Genomic DNA, 17,961 nt, shown 5'->3' with positions numbered 1-17,961 from the left:
CGACACATCAAAGTCTTATTGTAACATAACCTCACATTACAATGAGAAAGAAATTTGGAGGTGGCATGACGTAAAAAAGTCATCCCACAGTCGTATTACTCTATGTACTGTTCAGGTACTCTGCCATCTAGTGTTTGTTATTGCAAGCTCATTTCTCGACAGTAGCGACGCATAGCGTCCGTTATTTTCCAGTTGCGTCTAAATTTAATATAAGCTTGAGCAATCTGTTTTATATATGATCTAGGAGCCTATATAAAAGAGCTATCTGTTAGTATATATGATCTAGGCTTTAACTGAAATCGAAACTCATAATGGCGGTCCAATATGTCATTTGCAATGTTGAAGACGGCGTTGTTACGCGTTGAGAAATGAACGTGAATTCCATAGAGAATGAAAAAATGGAACTAGCGTCAATGAGTAGAAGCTGGCTGTATCACAGCTGTATTTATTTGTCTATGATCACAGCTGTAGGTAAGAAAATTGATAGTACTTGGGTTGAGAACTTTCGATCTGATTTTAAATGTAGTCAACCGGCGCAAGAGAATATAAATATTGTCGTTTTCATTTGTTATATTTAAATCATATTTTTTAAGTTTTCTGAAGAAATTTATGTAATTTACATTTTTATCTGTATAAAAACCACAAATCTGTACTTTTTCTGAGAATATTAATTTCAAAACTCTTTGGCTTAGAGACCTTTTTCTTCTTCTTTTATTAATTTTATAACTGAAACTTCATTCTATACTATGTTGGATGAACCTTAATGTTGCGACTGTGCAGTTAAGGGAACGTAGTTCTTCCCACGTTCGTGTGTCTATTTGCTTTTTAAAAATTACATTTCTTTACATGTGTCTCCATTTTCTCTGCAGTAAGTGAAAGTAGACAATTGAAATGTCACCTTTTTTAACTTACTACATTTTGTCAGTCATGTGGTACCGTACTGATAGAAAATATAAATTAGAAACTTCTGTAGAAGTCAGAACTTTTTCAAATATTAATGCAACACAAATAGGTTAATTCGGTATTGGATAATTCGAATGGATGTTTATTACTACAACTGCAACTGCATTACTACAAAAATTTAGATTTCCAGTTTGACTAAACTGCATATTTTTGCATACTTGACAGAAGGTATTGGTTTTTGAACGAACAGTATCTCTGTCTGTCTGTCTTTCTTTCTGTTTGTGAATAGGCAATTCGTGCATGTTATTGAACTAATACTATTAGGCCTACTCAGTAATCTACAGTTTATATGCAAGGCCACCTTGAACAGTGCATTATACTATTTACAGTTGAACACATTGGATTTTTTAGAATGCTGACCAAAATATACAACACGTCTTTTCGAAGGTTAGATCTGCCTTGCTTCCTGCGATGGCTGCGTAATATAGACCATCAGTCTGTCGTGCAGGCAGTCTTGGTTTGAGTCTCGGTAATTCTGAGATGTTTCATTCAAAAATGCATAGTGACACTTGAGGCAGGCAATTAGGATTCTTCTCGATATTCTTCCGCTTCTCCGCGTTAGGCATTAATATTTTTCTGGCCGCCCTCTATTCCGTTATCATATTCATCACACTTCTCTGATCACTGACATATAGAGAAGGCCGGCTGGATTGCGGACGTGAAACCAGTATGTCTATATGCAGCTAACCTTAGCGTAGTCAACTGGTCTTGTTGAAAATGCGCCTCGCCAGAGACTGGCGTAATAGTTCACTATGACGTACAGTAGATTTAGGTTTCACCCTCCCCCTTCAAGGTGTTTTCAAGTGAATTATGTTAGGAGAAGAAGTAGACTAGATACATGGAGTTATTCAGCAATACAGGGTGATTCAAGTGTCACGCTACATAGACAAACGCCATTTTTAGTGCAGATAGTGAAAAATGGACAGAAGGGAAACTTGTTAGTCCAGTCTGATGTGCATGAATTTTGAACGTAGAATACACTGTTCAGGCTGTGCACTAGTACGACACACCCGGCAGTCCAAATGTTGCTAAATTAGTGGATTTTCCGCTATTTTTTACCGGATTTTAGATACGTAGCGTATAGGGTAAATTACGAAATTATGACGATGATTGACAATATTACCAATACACGTTGAGGGAAAACCGCCAGGCAAAAATGAAATTTCTCTGAATTCTTATCCTATCAATGTAAAGAAATCACAGTCTAGTATATACAGCCACGAAGTGTGAGGTGAAGAGAGTACTAGGAACAATAGACTGTGCCGGTGCTATTTCGCATTGTCTGTAACGAGGCGACAGTAGCGATCCTAGTGGTTAGCAACTATCTATGGATGCATATTCCCTTCGTATTGAGCTTTGTTACTGTATATACTAGACTGTGAAGATGTGATTCTTTGCATTGTGAGAAGTTAAATAACTGCTAAATTAGCATGTCAACTATTCTTCTCTGTTAAATAATACATGCCGTATCTAAAATCGCGTAGAACTAGCCGAAAAGTGACTAATAATGCAGCATTGGAACTGGCAGGTGTGTCATACTAATGTACAGCCTCAACGGTGCATTCTGCGCTGAAAATTCAAACATATCAGATTCAAAAACTACTTATTTCCAACAAGTTTCTCCTGCTCATTCAACTCTAGGGCTGAAAAATAGCCTAGTTGTTCCTCTTCACCAATACAGGTCTCAGAGGGCCAACTTTCCTCAAAATGCTCTCCCATTCATATTGCTGAGATGCCAGCTCTTACTTGGTTAATATTTTGCGCAAATCTCGCCATTAATTCAGGGTGATCACAGAGAAAACTTTTGATCCAATCAGAGGCTGGGGTATTATTCTTGAATTAAGGCACACTTACACCTTTGCCTGGCATATAATATAGCACAGATATTTTAAAATCAGTTTCATCCACAAGAAACCCAAAGGGTGCGCTTCCGAACAGGGGCAGCAGCATTTCCTCTAAGGTTAGAGCTCAGTTTAGGTGTGTGTGTGTATTAATTGAAAATTAGGGACTAGAAAGTATTGAGAATAGGACGCATGTTTATATGACATTTTTTTTCGATTAATACACACCTAAACTGGGCTCTAACCTTAGGGGAAATGCGGCTGCCCCTGTTTGGAAGCGTGCCCAACCCAAACTCTGATAACTTGATAAGATGGTCAACAAATGATTGCTTCTCCCTATCGTTGAAAATCTTTTGCCCCCCCCCCCCCCGCCCCAGTGTTTTTGTGTGCCCGTTTTTTTTTTTTTTTTTCCAGTATGTTCTTCAGAGTTGTAATAGGAATTCCATAATTTATGGCCGCTTTTCTTTGCCTTAATCGCTTCATTAAGACATCATCTACAGCTTTCTTCAGAGTTTCTTCATTGTAGTTTTTGTAGGGCAGGCTACCTACTGAGGACATACACGTGTGTGGTATGATGGATCAATACGTACCTAGGCGTACCTATATGAAAAAAAAAGCAATTACCAGTATTTGTTAGTATTCATGTATAGCTATAAATGCAAATCAAAAATACCTAAATTCATTTTCAATGCAAAACATGAGCAAACTTTGATGAGACAAAGTCACCCCAAATCGCTGTTAGAAATGTCAAATTTCCCTATACTCAACACAGTAACCTAAAGTGTTGGCTCAATAATTGTAACTTTCAAGTAGACAGTCCACACCTGTGGAGTAACGGACAGCATGTCTGGCTGCGAAACCAGGTGGCCCGGGTTCGAATCCTGGTTGGGGCAAGTTACCTGGTTGAGGTTTTTTTCCAGAGTTTTCCCTCAACCCAATACAAGCAAATGCTGGGTAACTTTTGGTGCTGGACCCCGGACTCATTTCACCGGCATTATCACCTTCATTTCATTCAGACACTGAATAACCTAGATGTTGATACAGCGTCGTAAAATAACCCAATAAAATAAAAAATCAAGTAGACATAGTATAGAATGAAAACAAATACTTACCAGCTTACTGAAGTAAGTTCAGACACCTGTTGCAATAGAAAGTTTTCTGCACAAGAAATTCACTGAAAAATGTAAACAACACAATAGCTCCAGTACAACCAACTGTGGAACCACAAAGTCCAGTTCTGAAATTTCCATACTGAAACTGTTCTGTCATATATCGGAATCAGACATTAGTAACCTGTTTCATTGGAACAAATGTGAGATTGTGCCACTTATGTTTTTCCGTGATATGAGACAAAATCACTCCAACTGACGGTAGTCTATGTAAAAGGGAACACAGAAAAATGTGGTCAATTAAAGAAATAGAGCTTTCATTTGTTTTAAATACTACTAAATGTTGACAATGGTACTCATTAACTTAAAAATGTGGATATCGTTATGTATAACATAGTGAGTATGAACTATCCTCCTGTGTAAAATTGTCCCATAAAGCCGGTGTTAAGTATCCTTTTACATAAACAGCCTAACTTTAGTAGCCCTACAATAGTAATAACTGGCCAATTAAATTAGACGAATGCATCTTACAGTAACGTTTCTAAAGTTTTGAAGAGCTTTGATATGAATACCCCCCCTCCACGTTTTTTTAAGAACTTCGAAGTCAGTTTTAAATGCATTTCACACAGTTTGCAAAATGTACCACCCCGAGCACAATCGAAATACAACAAATGATATTTATTTTTCCCCATCATTTTTTATACTTTGATTTCACTCCAACCGTTTTATTCATTGACTTACCCAACAGCACTAGATGAAGGTAACACAGATGGAATTACCAGTTCACAGATTTCGCTTTCACTTAAAGTCAATTGAGAATTAACTTCATTAAATGCGACAGGTCCTCTTTCCATTCACTTCTCAATACATCTTTTCATTTTAAGAAAAGTAAAGAATGTCTCTTATTTTGCCATCATACACCGAAATATTTATATTTACTTTATATGCTAGAACTATTTCAGTAAACAAAATTATTATGTTTGCTAAACAAAACTAAGACTGAAAATTACGCTAATAAAAACACAGCACACCTGACTTCTTAACTGAAAATTGAGATGGTTTAAATGTCCACAGTCAAGACCGGGTGGCACCACCAACCTTTAAGGAAACAGCTATCTGAGATCTACATAACACAATAATTAGTTTCAGTTACTGTAAAGTCATATCAAATTGAAATATATTACTCTATAAATTATATTTTTCTACTTTTAAAAATTCTGAAATCTCCAGTGGGAACATTGTGGAATCCAGGGGAGGATCTCCTTCCCCAGCAGGAGCAGCACCCTTTTCACGACCAATCTCTATACAAAAAGAATTAAACTTTAATTTTGTATCGTAAGGATTCGTTTCAACCAAATGAAAGAACAACTTAAGTATTTTTATTATTTCAGGATTAATGGATTAATTAATATATATATATATATATATATATATATATATATCTATTACATTGTTTTATAACATTATGGAATGCTGACAAGGTGATGTATTGAATCAAAATTACACAATTTTAATATTTCGACTTTTGCCTCAGGACTAAGGGAATACTTCGACAAAGGACAGGTTGCAAATAACTTTATTTTATTTTTTTATGATACAAATTTAACATAAATCACAGTTAGGCAACAACAAAAATACACAATGAACAATCAACTGTATTATTTTCTGTGTAACAGCACACTTATTTTATTTTTCTGAAAAACACAAAGTGATATAATCTTGTAAATATCAGTAGAAAAGAGGGGGAATTAAAATTAGAATAAAAAATATATTACATTGTACACAGAGTGAAGATTAATACTGCATAAATAACATTGTACCAGTATCTAAAAATATGACATCAGGCTTTGAAACAGAAATGTTGATAATAAGCCAAACTTTCAGTGCAATCTATCTCAAGGATCTGGCAAGTTTTGAAGCAAAATACGACCCTCACAGAATTCTTTGCTTTTGAAGATACAGAAATCTAACTATATCATATTTTGTGGGGGGGGGGGGGGGGAATGGTACTGATACAAGACATCTCATTATCAGACACTTTCACTTTCCTCTGAATTAATGGTGGCCTCTGATGTGCCTGTCCAGCTGCAAGTCGTTGCGCAAAATGTTAACCCTCATGGCATGGATGTCACAGAGGTTGGTGGTATCCGAAGAGACCAACGAAATAAGCTTCACTGGCTTCTTGGAACATCACGATAGCTAATCCCTGGAAGTGAAACTCTGTCTTTAAGTCCTACACAACAGAAAAACACAACTTGGAAATTATCAATGATGAGATCGTCAGCATCCTTGTATTTGAATGTACAGCAATCTATCTGTAGGCATATCATATTTTGTTAAAAAAATTGAGGGTTTTGATATGAAGTGTCTGATCATCAGAGATATTTTCACTTTTCTTAAATTAGTGGTGGCCTCTGATGCACCTGTCCTGCTGTATGTCGTGCAAAATGGTAACCCTCATGGCATGGATGGTGTATTCGAAGACCAGCCTTCTATGACACACCTTGGGCAATGATTGTGTTGATAAATTGGTCTACACAACTCGCTTCATATGGCTGAATGACAAACAGTCAATTAGCCACCATTAGAAAAAAAAAATTACTTATGGATTACTTACATTTAGAGAATTAGGCCTACCTTTTCAAGTGTCGTTTATTCCTGTTTGCATTGTCTGGCAGTGGCACTCCATTCTGTCTCAGCCATCTCCACAAAGTTCACATTTAAACATAAATAATGCAACTTAACATCACAGTTCATACTCGGATTCTATAGAAATTATATTTACCATTAACTGATCTCGTCTCCTTTCCACCCACTTCTGGAATGTATTCATGGCACCATAGTAATCTTGGCTAGTCTTCAAATTGGATGCTAAAAGTTAAATCTGCATCTATAAGAGAGGCAAGATATTTAGTTTATAGAGAGAACACATAATAAAAGTTACTACACTATATAGGTATAGTATTGTAGTTACATACCAGGTTCCAGCATGCACAATGACCAGTCTTCCACCCACAGCAGGTCGATGCATGCATGACTCCTTGAACCTTACCACCAACGATACTGGTTTGCTCCATGAATGTGTTGCAGAGTCTATGAAATATACATAGAATTAATAATGTTATAACATTCATTCCCTTTATTATCTTAAAATATTGTAATAAAGCCTGACTCTCACTTTGAGAGAGGAACATAGGTTAAGGGTGTTTGAGAATAAGGTGCTAAGGAAAATATTTGGGGCTAAGAGGGATGAAGTTACAGGAGAATGGAGAAAGTTGCACAACACAGAACTGCACGCATTGTATTCTTCACCTGACATAATTAGGAACATTAAATCCAGACGCTTGAGATGGGCAGGGCATGTAGCACATATGGGCGAATCCAGAAATGCATATAGAGTGTTAGTTGGGAGGCCGGAGGGAAAAAGACCTTTAGGGAGGCCGAGACGTAGATGGGAAGATAATATTAAAATGGATTTGAGGGAGGTGGGATATGATGATAGAGAATGGATTAATCTAGCTCAGGATAGGGACCGGTGGCGGGCTTATGTGAGGGCGGCAATGAACCTCCGGGTTCCTTAAAAGCCAGTAAGTAAGTAAGCCTGCCATTCATAAAAATCCAGATTTCACCCAGAAAAACAACAGACTTTGGACCCTCACTTTCCATATTTCTCACATATTCTCTTAAAATTAATATTTTTACGTTCTCTGAGATTGCCCTCTTTTTTTTAATTTAAACCACATTTCCTTCAAAATTGTCCTTAATAACGAACGTGATCCTCCAAATGAAGTATGTATCGTAATTTCCTGTTACATGGCCTAGCACCAGCATGGCTGTTACTCTTTTTTCCTGAACAGAAATGAAAATAGTAGCGGTAGCAATAAATAAGAAGTACTTATAAATGTAAAGTCTACAGTCTTTTGACTTATAAAAATTAATAACAAAATGTCACTGCCATAATTTTCTTCATCTCGATTCAGTCTATCACATACAAATCTTGCAATGACTTCCTTGGAAAAATCATCTGATGCTGGTTACAGGTTGTGGATATTTCTTGTTTTTCCCTGGTGTAGACAGCGCATGCCTCTTTTCAGATTTGGTAATAATTATTGCTACTACATTCTATGAATGCTGTAATAAAAGTATGGAGATTATATATTTTATTTACTTACAAAATAGCTTTTAAGGAACCCAACATTTCATTGCTGTCCTCACATAAGCCCACCATTCGTCCCTATCCTGAGCAATATTAATCCAGTCCCTAGCATCATATTTCACCGCCCTCAAAATATTATCCTCCCATCTACGTCTCGGCCTCTCCAAAGGTCTTCCAACTAACTCTATATGCATTTATGGACTCACCCATTCGTGCTACATACTCTGCCCACATCAAACGTCTGGATTTAATTATGTCAGGTGAAGAATACAATGGCTTGCTGTTGTGCGTTGTGTAACTTTCTCCATTTTCCTGTAACTTCATCCCTCTTAGTCCCAAGTATTTTCCTAAGAACCTTACACTCTAACACCCTTAACCTCTGTTCCCCTCTCAAAGTGAGAGTGCAATTTAATGCTTCTTATACACACATGCCTGTAGTGTAACAATATCTGGAACAAATAAACATATAATATGCTCCTTTTTAATTATTCCTATAGCCTTAAAGATTATGGTAATAAGCTTACAGTGAAGTACTTGGGATAATAATAAATATATTGTTCTGCGTTACTGAATCCGTATTTTTTTTTACTTAATTTCTAACAAGAATATTTATATACATACCAAAGTTTGTAAGTGATGGGACTTTACTTTCTTTCGGACTTTTATTTCTAAGTAAGCTTAAAATTTTTCAAAATTCAGTTGCATGTAAACTCAACCACATGCATTAGTTTGTAATGAAGTTGCATTAGATTAGGTTACAGAAAAGTCTTCATATGTTAAATTATGTGTCAATATTCTTTAACTCACTATCATGGATGCATCCTTATGGAATAAGATCTGTACTGATCCTGTCAAATAATATCTATGAAAACAGATAGGCGTACTTACAAGAGATTTGAAATTCTTGTCATTAGAGCCGCTTTGGTTTGACAGATATCTTCCTATTCTGCTTCAGCCTTTAATTGTCTGTACATATTAAACATTGCTTATTGTAAGCTGCTCTGTAACGAAAACCTTTTCTTTCTTCATGTAGGCCTATAAGTTCTTCAGACTCTTTCCTTCTGGACATGTTATAACCTTAAAATAAAATGTTATTGCATTTTAAAATATGAACTACACATTAACCTAACTTCAACCTTGATTTTATTCACTTTCATTTAGACTGAATATTTGTAAGGTTATGTAGTAGTAATATGCGTTACAAGAGCGGTATGTTGAAGTTTTCATGTTCGAGGAAAAGTTTGAAAAAGCAAAATGTAGTTGAGCTTTTTTAATTTCCGAGAATTGAAAGAAAACATACCGCCCGTGTATCATACATTATTTTGTGCGAAGATCATTTATTACATACCACCTGGGTATATTATAGTTTTTTCAATTCATTATTTCCCTAGCATCTATTAGTGCTTTCTGGTTGTGCTAACCAATGGCGTTACATGTAAACAATGTGACGATATTAGGTCCAAAGTGGCGGTGGGCTATATTCTTATCCTGAAGATTGGTAATTAATAATTTGGCACTTATCATACAAATTTCCAGACACCCAGATAACTTTTATTCTTCAAGGGAAATTAATCGAGAGCCGAGCATGAGAATCGAACCCGGAACCTCCAGATCTATCATATTTTTACATGGATTTTCAAGAATCCGCCAAAAAAAAAAGTACGGCTCAATCAAGTACTGACTTGGATCGAACTGTAAATACTGAATGTTCTGACAATCTCATAAGTGGAGATTTTCAAGAATACAGTACATACTAACGAGTTAGTTGTACATACATAACGTCATAGAGGACACTCTTCCCGTTAACGTTAGCGTTTCTAGGAAATTACCTTTACCGGTACCATTAATTCTATAACTATAAATAAATAAGTACAATAAACCTAGACTATACTATAAATAATGCCTACTATAAGCAACAGTAAACCTATTTCTATTAAATCTAACTACTGTCTAAGTAATTACAAGTCACCAAAATTAATAAGGCTACACATCAACTTAAGTTTGTCTCAAATCACCCCATTTGACGGTAATTAAATGTCACAAATTAGATAATTACACTGCACTTACAATTAAATTTCAGCCTATCTTTTCAACCTTGTCTTAAAGGTACTGATTTTTAGAGGACAACCCTGAAAGACTGCTATAGGTAAGCTGTTCCAATCTATTATTGTGCGATTTACAAAAGGAAATTTTGTCACGTCTGTTCTTTATTTTCTGCATTATAGTTCACAATATGATCAACCCTGTCTAAGTAGCCTATGATGGTGTTACTAATCTAGTATGGCAGTCCATGCTTTGTGTCCCATTTGCCAAGTCTGGCTTTTCGTAACCTTGATTCTAGCAATTCCCACCCTTTTATTTATCTCGTCGCCATGTCCCTTCCCCCATTATGACATATTTTTCTGCCTCGGACTTTTTCTATTAAATCAATTTGGGTTTGTAAGAATCCCAACCTACCCCTCCATATTCCATTCTTGGGCAAACAAGAGTTTTGTACACTCTTTCGACTTTCGGTTAGCTTTCTTAAGAATATACAGAGAGAAATGCAGTGGTTTCCTTGTAATATATATGACTTGTTCCACCCAACCCAATTTGTTACTTAAATATTTACCTAGGTATTTACAATTGTTTACTTGTGGCACTGGTGCACCATTCAGTTGATATTTGAGACAAATTTCTTTATGCATTCTACAGAAGGATATTGACTTACTTTAACTCACATTTTCATTTGCAATGTTAAGATCGTTTTGCAAGGTGGCAATATCGGATTCATCACTAATTCTTCTATATATTATACAATCATCTGCGAATAACCTTATCTGAGAAGTAGTACCTATTTCTATTTATATCGTTTATATATAGTATATAAGAAACAACAGAGGTGCAAGAACCGCCCCTTGACAAACTCCTTTAGTTACATTTCCGGAATTTCTTTTCCTAGTCTGACCTTTTGGGTCCTGTTTCCTAAGAATTTATATATCCATCTTACTACTCGATTATCGATTGGAAGCCTGCATAATTTTCCTAAAGCCTGCTTAATTTAAAAATTATATGCACATGCTTTTAGGAATGAAAAGATATGGAATGTGGTTAGGAGGTTAGGGTACCAGTACTCTGAAAGAGGTACCGAAACTCAGACTGGTGGTGGGGAGGGAAATGCATAACACAACTTTATGCTGTGTAAAGTTACATAAACTTTAGTTCACTTTTATGGTGGGAAAGGGGGCTGGTCATAGGGAGGTGGAGGATAGATACCACTTGGCCCAATGTTTAGGTATTTTTTTTATGGAGAGGAAAATACAAAATATTCACAAAACTTTTTGTTACGTGAAAGAATTGTTAAATCACATTTTTATTGAAACAATAATATTTTCAACTAGTTTTATAAAGTATGATACTATTGAAGGGTTATTTTCTACAGGAGTGGTAAGCACAATAAGCCTCAGGCTGAGGTGCAAGCCTTCAAGTCCCACCTCCCTAAGAGATATCCTTCTTTGTAAGGGCATTGTAATAACATTTTTTTAGCTTATTGTCTTAGTAATGTGTTTAAATTATAGAATTTCAACATTCATTAAAATATTGGCGAAGGTGGAGGGCCCTAGCATATTTGTGGTGGGGGGGGGGGCAAATTCTTATGAACAGATCTGTGGGGAATGAGAGATGTCCACGTATTTGCACTCATAAACACACTCATACATGGCAAGCATAAATGGCGAATAAAAAAGAACAGAATTATACAATATTACGGATACATAAAGAAGCTTTTATTTCAACTGCAAGGCAACTCTACCACCAGCATGCATGATTGTACCCACAAAAATTCAGATTTTAATGCCTGATTTAGAGGTGGGTGTGTGACCGTTTTGCCATCACAGCTGCTGAAAAATCACTGATGATTTTATCACAGTGTGATTTTTGTGTTTGGATGATTCTTGGCAATTGTGGGGCTCCATTTCCTGTCTGTAGATTTCCAAGTCGTCTAGAACTTAATTTCACTGCCATCTACTTATCTCTGAACAAACTAAGAGGAATACCAATGTTTCTCATCACGAGCAGAGTGGTGTTTATGTTTATCACTTTTCTGCTAATTAAGTTGATATACTGATGCTATGTCTTATATCAACAATAGTGATTAGCAGGGCCAGTATACTGGAAACAAACACAATGTGTTATTACTATGTTTGGGCGCCTATAGTGGCCCAAGAATGTTTTCGAATGATTAACCTTTCAAGTGACATGAAAATTAATTAGATCCCAGTTATGTTCTCCTTCAAGTTAATCTTCAGACTTGTAATTGTCTGGACCTGTCACATACACATGAATCAGTCACCTTCGCTGTGAGTCACATATTGGGCAAAAATGGCGATTTCTTGGAGCTATGATTTTGGAACTGTAGTCAGTCTGAACAGTAACAAAATCACAGGTCTTCAAATTACACCCCACTACTAAACTGATTCACTCATCTTTGCCAACTGCCACAAGTTTTTGAAACAGGAATTGTCCTCCTCTTTCTTCTTCTTCTTAGTTAAGCAATTTTAGATGCACTTCCACGACCTTTCACTAATGAATATTAAGGCAGTGGATGCTACAAAGTCAAGGACCACATATCGCCCCTACAAGGCAATCATAAGGACCACTTTGTTAACTTTACATGGGAGGCAGTTACGAAACTTATTCAACTTGGTAGTGAATATGATATTAAAGTTTAAACCAACTCGTCAGGGAGGAAATAATTGTTGGGGCTCACAGAACTTTTAGTTAATGTGCAGTTCTGGGCAATTTATTCTAAGCACCATAACTCATTTTTGGTAAAAGTGGTGTATGATACTTTGCCTTGTTTGGTAGCTATTACATTAATTACGTTAAAATTCCCTTTACATTCAGCAACATAGTACCGGTATGTATTCATTGCAAAAAAAATGACAGCAGTTCTGATGCTATTCTTTTGCGTCCACATTCTTCGAAATCTTGAAATTCCATCTTTATTTTTTGAAAATGCATTTAAAAGCAATAGCACAGTGATTTCAAATTACTTTCATTATATTCTACTTGCAAGTAGTCAGGCCACAAATCATGTTAAGTTCCTATTAATGTCAATAGATGACACTGTTAATCCTTTAAGATTTTTTAACTAGTTATAATCCTTTCAGATGTCATGCTGAAATTGCGACAGACGCTTCAGAGCTGAGAATATGCTATCACTGTTCTCACACGATTAAAAAATCTTAACATAATAATCTCCATATTTCCACTAAATTAACATTCTCTTATAAATGAACTGAAAGATCGCTTAGTTTTGACAGAGCATCACATGTTAAGCTTAAATTCGTAAGAAATTTTCCACTACTCAGAAAGGGAACTTGATACTTTCTTTACTTTCCGACTTATTCTCTAAAATGGTTGAACACAGGATACGACCACCAAATAGCACAAAGAGGTCTGTAACTTGTGATAACTCATCTAGTATCAAGTATATGGTCTCAAAGTCTTTCATGAACTACAAATAATTTTTTTTAACTCTCGTGATGTTTGGGAGCACAACTCTCTAGTGCAGGGATGCGAAACTTGCAAGTAGGGGTGAGATACACTTTTACCCACTTATTCTATACGATAGAGTGGATGTTAGTCTGTTGACATCTTGCATGAAAACAAACCATTGGCTGTGTCGTCACCAGTGACGTATTTGAAAGCTAGTTTGTAAGTAACACAACGCAATACAGAACACTATAATAATATGAGACAGTCGCATATTATTATTCATGTTGGATATGTTCTGAAGAGAAACATTGATACCTTTTAGCTTGTCAATATCAGGGCTGAATATCTGAACATAATCTCAATTGACACACTAAATGAAAATCAGTTAATCTGCTGCATATGTCACTTTTAATGATATTCATCTTGGAAAATCACTGTTCGCATAGATAGGCCGAACCAAACATTGCCATTAATTGAATAATTTCAAGGAAAAATTGTTCCGGGGCCGGGTATCGATCCTGAGACCCTTCACTTAGCGCACAAATGCTCTACTCACTGAGCTACCCCAGGAACCATACACGACACCATCACAATTCTTCCCTTTATATCCACACAACTCAAATGGACTGACAAGATGCCAGAAACCCAACTTTGAGTGCACACAATTCTGTGTGACTTAAATTGTGGCTTTCTGTTAACGTACCTACAGTAATGAATATGAGTTCAATTGAATTGCATCGAGCAGATCAAACATCTGATTTTATCGTTATCAACAACAACAGAAATTAGTTGTCCTCTCATTCACTATGAAACATGCAACATCGGTAAGAACTCATATTACTACCTCTGCCACTGACTGTGTATAGATACGTACTGCGATGTCTTTCCATTGCATGGGATGGGTAGCCTTCGAGTGTTATGGAAAGGGGAAAGTTGCGTGATTCTCTGGAGTCACAGTATTGCATCCCTGCTCTAGTGTATGAAGGACATCTACAAAAGATTTAAAGTGAAATATATATGTAATACCCTAAATTGTATCTGTAATAGGAAATTCTAAGCGTTGATTGCGGGAGTGTCAACTGTCTGAAAACTCATTAAGTATTGTACTCTTGGCTCAGAACATACCATAACTAATACTCTGTCACAGCCGAACCAATAAGGATTTCTGACAAAACTGTGTCTGTAATGTGTATTCTATAAGGAACATGTATTTTCCTGAGCTGTTGTATTTTAAAATTCTTACTACTTTCAAATAATGGCTTTAAGAGAACCCAGAGGTTCATTGTCACCCTCACATAAACCCGCCATCGGTCCCTATCCTGAGTAAGATTAATTCAGTCCCTAGTATCATATTCCACTTCTCTCAAATTCATTTTAAAATTCTACAAAATCAAAAAAAGGGTGATGGGTGAAATTGTCAGAATTATTATCATCTATCATTGAGCATGAGTAGCTTTTCTAGAGACAATTGCACTTTCGCCAACTTGAATGCTTATTTTTGGCTTTTGAGTTAACGTATTCTGTAACATTTGTTCCCTTGTTGCATCATAAACAGCAGTATTTCTGCGGACATTACATTACAATATTTTCCACAGATCATAACTATTCGGGTCTTGTTGGTCTATTAACAACTCATGATTTGTGAAAAGGGGTCCCCCACCCCCCATCCACAACATAGTAGGCCTATGCCAGAGCAGTGTATATTAGAGAGTACCGCATTCTCGGCGGCGGCAGCCATATTTACTCCTTGTTCGGCATAGAAGCATAAGCAGTAATGCTAGAAGGAAGGTCATTAAAGGCGATATCATACATGTTGTTGTGGTTTATTGAATACAGGAGACAAGAATTAATAAATATTATTGTCATAGTGAAATGACTCATTAGAGATAACACTTCATTATTTATGTTATGTCCATTTCAATAGGGATAACATCAGCAATTTTCTACTGAAATTCTCATACCAACACTTCGACTGCCACATTAACAGATTGTTGTAGTGCATTTGTTATATCAGACAATTTTCTTAACAATAATATATTCTAGTCCTAAAATACAGTGATAAGACGTTTTCAAAAATATTATAACATGTTGGGAATCTATGAGTTGAAGTTTTAATGAATAAAAACTTCGAATCCTTTAATTTCAACTCATTTTCTACCAATGTTTCACATTTTTCTGCATATAGAATTATATCAAATACGAATTTACAAGGGTATACAAGTGACACTACTTTATACGACTTGAGAGTCACTAATGTGCTAATAAAATTTATAGATTCATCCCTGTTATCAGTTATTAGATATGAAAAACAGTTTTCACAAACACTATATAGCCTAACTTATTTTGTTTTATTTTGAACAAAACTGATCCCAACAAATAGTAAAGAGCTTTTTGTTCACTCAAGTCACTATTTATATTGTCAGTTAAATTACAATTTAGCCTATATCAATTTCCTTTTACTAACATTCTTCACTAGACCTTTCTGTTTCGGATTTACTTAAATCTATATCTAGAAACTGAATTAATTGTTCAGAATCGCAAACTGCGTAATTTCCATGCTTTGTTTTTTGAGAAAAACTGAGAAATCGTAATGCAGTTTTGAATTATTTTGCATCCGGGATTGGATTTATGGAACGGACAGTAGAAAATAAATTTTCTAATGCATCCTGCATGCATCTATCTGGCATAAGATATTTGAAGTTCGCTTTATTAAGACAATTTTCTTGAAAATCAAGAATTGTTTTTGTTACCAATATTATACCAGTTTGGGATGGCTTCCAACATCCCCTTTTGCCCACCTTCATGTTTTCAATTATAAATATTTTGTCATTACTTACTTACGACTTTTAAGGAACCCGAAGGTTCATTGCTGCCCTCACATAAGCCCGCCATCGGTCCTGTGCAAGATTAATCCAGTTTCTATCATCATATCCCACCTCCCTCAAATCCATTTTAATATTATCCTCCCATCTACGGCCTTCCCAAAGGTCTTGTTTCCTCCGGCTTCCCGACTAACACTCTATATACATTTCTGGATTCGCCCATACGTGCTACAAGTCCTGCCCATCTCAAACGTCTGGATTTAGTGTTCCTAATTATGTCAGGTGACGAATACAATGCGTGCAGTTCTGTGTTGTGTAACTTTCTCTATTCTCCTGTGATTTCATCCCCCTTATTCCAAAATTTTTTCCTAATTACCTTATTCTCATACACTTTTAACCCTCCGCTGGACACGTTAAAAATGTTACGTGTATTGGCAAATGGGTCATGTGGTCTCAAAAGACCTCACATGCCCAGCGAAGGGTTAATCCTGTTCCTCTCTCAAAGTGAGAGTCCAAGTTTTACAACCATACATATCAGATAATATAACTGTTTTATAAATTCTAACTTTCAGATTTTTTGATAGCAGACTAGATGACAAAATCTTCTCAACCGAATAACAAACATTTCCCATATTTATTCTGCGCTTCATTTCTCCCGAGTATCATTTATATTTGTTACTGATGCTCCAAGATATTTGAATTTTTCTACCTCTTCGAAGGATAAATTTCGAATTTTTATATTTCCTGGTCGTATAATATTCTGGTCACAAGACATAATCATATACTTTGTCTTTTCGGGATTTACTTCCAAACCTTTTGCTTTACTTGCTTGAAGTGAAATTCCCGATTTCCCTAATAGTTTGTGGATTTTCTCCTAGCATATTCACGTCATCCGCATAGATAAGAGGCTGTAACCCGTTCAATTCCAAACCCTCTCTGTATCCTGAACTTTCCTAATGGCATACTCTAGAGCAAAGTTAATAGGTAAATGTGACTGTGCATCTCCTTGCTTTAGCCCGAAGTGAAAATATTATGTCGTTGAGAAAATTAATCATTGAAATATATTCCTCCTCCTGTTTGTGACTTAATGCTAATTTCGTATAACAACAATTGATTAAACATTGATTAACTGCACAACAACACGGCATTCTTCAAGATAGCAATGGAATATCACACTAGAAACCTGTGTTCCTACGCAAGTCTTGCGGTGTACTGAATCTCCGCAGGAGTAAATATGGCAGCCGCGTCAGCATTTGCCGGATCAAAAGAATGCGGTACTCTCCAATATACACTGCTCTGGCCTATGCCATTTTAAAAACATTTGCTGTTGATTCAATGTGTTCGTTATTTTCTTTGGCAATTAACTTGAGAAGTATGTTTTGGTTTTTATCATTAAATATTTTAACTGCCATCTCTTTTATTATCATATAGACCAGCAGCACTCATTATGTGGCCCATGGGCCGCATGCGGCTCTCGAGGACATTTATTGTGGCTCTTGGAATAATTTTACTTTAATTACATTTACATCTAAATTCTAAGTATAAATACAGTCGACTCTGGATACAGTGAACCTAAATCATTGGTCCCGACC

At 36.0% G+C, this 17,961-nt stretch overlaps 1 long non-coding RNA gene across 2 annotated transcripts in view; it reads left to right on the top strand.

Annotated features, from left to right (window-relative positions):
* The first annotated feature begins 288 nt into the window (after window positions 1–288).
* The window catches only part of LOC138703344 (uncharacterized), a 49,013-nt gene continuing 31,340 nt past the window's right edge, over window positions 289–17,961 (top strand). Inside the window, exon 1 of one of the 2 annotated variants that reach the window (XR_011333119.1) lies at window positions 289–471. This is a non-coding gene — a long non-coding RNA (uncharacterized lncRNA). Of the gene's footprint in view, window positions 472–711; window positions 869–17,961 lie in introns of those variants that run through there. The other variant, XR_011333118.1, reaches the window with a different exon arrangement.

Source organism: Periplaneta americana, chromosome 7 (genome assembly GCF_040183065.1).
Source record: "Periplaneta americana isolate PAMFEO1 chromosome 7, P.americana_PAMFEO1_priV1, whole genome shotgun sequence".
Taxonomy (NCBI): domain Eukaryota; kingdom Metazoa; phylum Arthropoda; class Insecta; order Blattodea; family Blattidae; genus Periplaneta; species Periplaneta americana.
Note: the sequence above shows the minus strand (reverse complement) of the source record. Positions and strands in the feature narration are given on the sequence as shown.